The sequence below is a fragment of the Ornithodoros turicata genome, unplaced genomic scaffold, assembly GCF_037126465.1.
Source record: "Ornithodoros turicata isolate Travis unplaced genomic scaffold, ASM3712646v1 ctg00001195.1, whole genome shotgun sequence".
In the NCBI taxonomy this organism is placed as follows: domain Eukaryota; kingdom Metazoa; phylum Arthropoda; class Arachnida; order Ixodida; family Argasidae; genus Ornithodoros; species Ornithodoros turicata.
In genome coordinates, this window is record NW_026999495.1 from 5,584 (window position 1) to 10,887 (window position 5,304).

Sequence of the window (5,304 nt, forward strand, 5' to 3'; positions counted from 1 at the left end):
CCGAACTTCCTCATTAGTACAAAATACGTTCTTTCTGGCGGTTTGAACTCGTTCATTAGCTAGTTCGGGTGCGCATTTACGTAAATGTTGGGTTAGACCCCTTTTATTATAAAAAGAGCCACAATTCGGACATTGTTCCATTCCGAAAGGGTTCGTTAACTGACGAAGGAATATCAATATTGGTTAACACGTACTTCCGGAAAACCTATAATACCAAGGGGCCTAACCATTTTGGGAATTAATCCTGACAGCGGACCAAGTCCAAGCACCTCAAAAAAAAAAAAAAAAACACACATAAACACAGCAATAAGCCATGAACATTGGGAAAAAGGGGTCACAAGACCAAAGCAGAGAGCAGTCTGGTGGGACAATATACCAATAATTAAAGAAAGGTTGCCATACCAACCTGCACAGTAGCAAGAAGTTAGCTTGGTGTGGTGGTTTCCCACCAGACTGCTGCAGAACCAGGGAACTCCCTCTTGAAATAGCACTGGAGAGCCTTGTGATTGGTGTATAGCGTTTTGAAGATGCAAATGGGAGGACAGTGGCGCCACCACCTCTACCCAGGCCAAGGCGCCATCTGATGAGGAAACGGTGCGACAGCTGGTAATTAAGGGCGGTTGGGGCGCTTTCAAAGGAGGCTTAGGACCGTAGTCAAGATCGTAGCCAAGACAAGCGATTGGTTGTTTAATAGAGGCCACCCCGTGCCACGTATTAGAGGGACCTCGTAAAGTTCTAACAGAAAAAAACGATGACTTCCTCCTGGCAGCCTCCCGACCACTCCTCTTTGTATGCCCGCCCGCAGCGTACACGCCGGCGCCAACAGGAACTCTTCTCCATGGTTGTCCAGGAATCCTCAGGCAGCTTCCCTCTCCGCGTCTTCTCAGCAGGTGAACTTCTGTAATGTGCACAGTAGCAAGAAGTTAGCTTCATGTCGCGGTTTCCCACCAGACTCAAATTTCCCACCAGACTCAAAGAAAGCAGATTATTCTTACTTCCGCCTGGTCACTCGACTTTGAATGCATTGTATTTCGAACACGTGGTGGGTATTATACTTGGTCGTCCTTTGTGGCATTTAGCTACCGAAAGCAGATTATTCTTACTTCCGCCTATCACTCGTCTTTGAATGGATTGTATTTCGAACACGTGGTTGGTATTATACTTGGTCGTCCTTTGCGGCATTTAGCTAGAGAACTGTTTTATTGCACCGCGAAGGGCACGGTGTCACCAACTAAGGAGCGTTAATCGCCCAAAACTCTTAACACAAAAAGCCCCCTCCCCCACCTGGACGTCGAGGATGACAGACTGCTCTCCCCTGTTGGCCACGATGTCAGGTTTCCGGTTGCCCTCCGCTGTCCTGATGACGGGTTCCCTGACGGCATCCCAGCCACACTGGCGCAAACGGCTGCAGACATAGCTCATGATGTTGTCGTGCCTATTCACCCGCAGGCCGTGGGTGCGGTGACACCGTTGCAGAACGTGCGCCAGTGATTCCAGGGCTGGAGACCGTGAGCCAGGGAGGAGACAGCCGGCTCTACAGTTGCGTTCCAGGTGCTGACCACAGTAGTAAAAGAATAATACGACTTAGCGAGCAACATGACACCTTCCTCCTCTCTCACCCCCCCTGTTACCCCCAATTTTGCAATTTGCACCCCCACCCAATTTTTTTAAAATTTTTTTCGATTTTTCATTTAAAATCGCTCATACACGCATAAGAATGCGATAATAGAGCGTAGAATATAATTTTCAATTAATAAATTCAATTACCATTCATTCCAACGAGAGAGAGAGAGGAGGAAAATATCAAATTATCGTTAAGTCGTGTTATTCTATAATGAGACACACGAAAAGAAGCGCACATACGCACAAATGCACTTTCTAAACTCATTTAATAATTCAAGTCATTACTATACACATTCAATTCATTAATGTGCCAGTCCAGGTTCGGTAACAGCATCAGCCCATGGGCGCCGCCATTTGCAAAGCGTCACACCAGGCAGGTCGGAGAGCATCACGTCAGGTGGCAGCACCGCTGTCATCATGGGGACTTCCGTGGAATGCAGAAAGAAACAAAACAAAAAAAGTGCTAACGAGGGGAAAACACGCGCGAAAACAGGCACACACACACAAAATTTTCACCATCGCGAATATGTGCGGGCATGCACCGACGAGAATAGCAACAAGGGTCATTGACAAAATGGCGTACAAGGGAATTGCGAACATGTTTGGGCATGCACGGACAAGAATAACAACAACAACAAGGGGAAGACTTCCTATTAATCGCAACAAGGTAAATCGCCAAACATACACTACTCCAGTACACGCTGTCAAGTAATCGCAGTTAGGGGGTAGGTAAACGCGACAACAGAAGAAGTATTGAAACGACAACTCACCGGCACCGAAGTATTTCCACACACATCACTCAGTCAAAAACAGTCGCTCGTCACGAAATCCGTGGCGAGGAGAGCACCAACAGCATGACCGCCACTCAGAGATCCACCCGAAGCAATGAAGCGTCCGTTGATTTCTCCGCCAGGGCATCAGGAGCACTGCACTGTCATTGGTCGTGACATCATCCGTTCCAAAGGTCGTCCAGAGAGGAGAGCTTCGCAAATCCCCCTCTGTTATTCATTAAATATAGTAACCAATTATGACGTCAATGTTTATGGAAATCTTGCATTAAAGCGAAATCCAGACGGGTGCGCACCTACACCACAACCGTTGCCCTAGCTTCCCCTGCGAGAATGAAGCACTGGTCTACCAGACACCGCGCTGTTTGACGTCATCATTTCCTCCCATTGTCTGAGGCTGCTCCTGTGAGCACCCAACCACCGCCCAAACGGTCAACGTTTCAAAGTTCGCTCTTGCTATCAGGAGTGAAGAATGCGCGCCAGACAAGAGTGCTTCATGCTCCCTGGTATTAATTGAATTTACATCGCCATATAATTTTCTTTACTGCGCTATTACTGATTTTTCATTCTTACATTAAAGATTACAAAAACTACTACTACTACAAAAAAATGATCTTGCTCCTGTTATTGAAGGTCATATGAAATTACTCTAATTTTTAACAGTCATAAATTATATTCACTCATTAAAGGAAACACCATCCATGCGCAAAGGCTGAGAAAAAAAAAACTGAGCCTTGCAATTAAGCGCTATTTCCTCGAAGACTTACTAAATGACTAAATAAACATATCAAAAAGCGCTTTTTCTACTTTCAATCATTGTGAACCATATCAAAATTTTTTGTACAACAATTCAAGAAACTAATCATCGCTCTCTTCATGGACGCTGTTGCTTCTGTCTAAAATAACTGCCCCTATTGAAGATGAGAAAATAATAAGCGAGCCTGGACCACTCAAAGTGATCAGTAGGCTTACTCAATGCGCGAAAATAATATTTTCTTTCTGATTTTGCTCTTTAAAAGTAGCGCACTATCCACAAAGCGCGATCTCAGTTGTCTCGCGACGTAAACCCCCAATTATTATTATTATTATTATTAACCATAAAGCGCGCCAAGTTTTCCTCAACCCCCATTTCTGCTTGCTGCATGATGTGTCATGCAGTGACGCAGGGCAAGAATGAATAAATTTAGCATATGAAACGCATTTTCACCATTCCGTTTTGCAGCTTGCTTCCATGAGCAGACACACAACCCTCCCTTTTTTGTTCACGTTCTCTATGAAATTTAATTATTATTACTTGAAATGGAACAAACTGCAGCAGATTCGTCTCACAGAGACGGAAATTTGCATTGAACGCTCAGATACCCGATTTTCTGCGCTACGACTGCAAAATTAAGCACCATCATCAACACATAAGTCATAATACTTGTCATGCCTTATCGAGCAATGTGCATACCGACAGGCATGACAAAACACAGAACACACACACACACTCCCGTTTCTACTGTCCGAAAATTATGGAACCGCGTAATTGTACGCACCCTGAATTTAACAGGAAATCTAAACTTGAACAGAGCTAAAAGCCCGACAAAAGCTAACACTGACAAACAACAACTGAAAAACAACAATTAACAAACACACCCATTCGTTTCTGCAGTCTGAATTCGCGCTAAATGCGTGAGCGATTCCAAGAGCAAGCACACCGTTTGAAGAAAGCCTAACAAATGTAGCTCAACACAGCCCTCGCCACAATAGCCGGGTGGGAGGCGGCACGATTCACAAAAAACGACTTCTCTTGCTGATTTTGCTTTTAAAACACGGTTAACTAGCAATTAAGCGCTCCAAGTTTTTCTTACTTCTCATTCCTTCCTGCGTCTTCCGCGTCCTGTCATGCAATGAAGCATGGCAAGAATTAGTAACTTTAGCATATGAAAGTCATTTTCACCATTCCATTTCGAAATTTGCTTCCATGAGCAGGCACACAGCCGCCCGTTTTTTGTTCACATTGGCTATGAAAATCCAATAATCATACTTACTTCCAACAAATTGCAGTGAAATCCAGATTCGATTCACGGAGACGATAATTTCTACCCTCTGCGTTAAGCGCCCAGATACCCGTATTGATGCTGGAATTGTAATAGCTATGACTGCAAAACTTAAGCACCTTCATCAACATAACAGTTATAATGCGTGTCATGCTTTATCGAGCAAAGGGCATACACAAGAATCGTGAAGCATGACGAGATACACGCTGACAAACAACAACTAACAGACACACACACACATTTCTCCTCTCAGAAAATTATTAAGCAGCATAATACGACATACTCTGAATTTTACCGATAAAACTAAGTTTGAACACAGCTACAAGCACCCGACCAACGCGCAATCTATCAACCTACAACAATAACTGACGGTTAACTAGCAAACACACCATTTAATTCTACGCTAAAGGCATGAGCGATTCGATAAGAACAAAGCACACCGCTTTATGAAAGCCTAACAGCTATGTGGTTTTAATACGGCCCTCGCTGCGATAACAGCGTGCAAGGCTCATAAAATCGGTGCGAATCCTTGTAAATTAGCGTGCCCAAAACAAGCACTTTACCTTGCCCGCAAGTCATTCCACAAAGAACTCTATTAAAAAACGCGCGCGATAAACCTCATTTTTTAAACTAATATTTCGCGCAATCGTACATAACTTCTTCACTCGACCGACAGGAATAGGCATACACAAAGAACTTACTTGCCAAGTGGGGTACCCGCATAAAATACGCCCGCACACAACAACAACAATAAATGATGACGATTAGATGGAGTGTGGTGGGGTGCTGCGGTGGGGTGAGGCACGCACACAGACACACATACAGACTCACAATTTTCATTACACACAACG

The 5,304-nt window shown here is 44.4% G+C and overlaps 1 long non-coding RNA gene across 1 annotated transcript; it reads right to left on the minus strand.

Moving 5' to 3' along the window:
* Positions 1-612: 612 nt before the first annotated feature.
* On the minus strand, positions 613-2,982 carry LOC135376634 (uncharacterized). Its single transcript, XR_010417776.1, has 3 exons — positions 2,394-2,982; positions 1,285-1,554; positions 613-898 (listed from the first exon to the last, which is right to left on the minus strand). It is a non-coding gene; the product is annotated as an uncharacterized LOC135376634 (long non-coding RNA).
* Between the last annotated feature and the right edge of the window lie 2,322 nt (positions 2,983-5,304).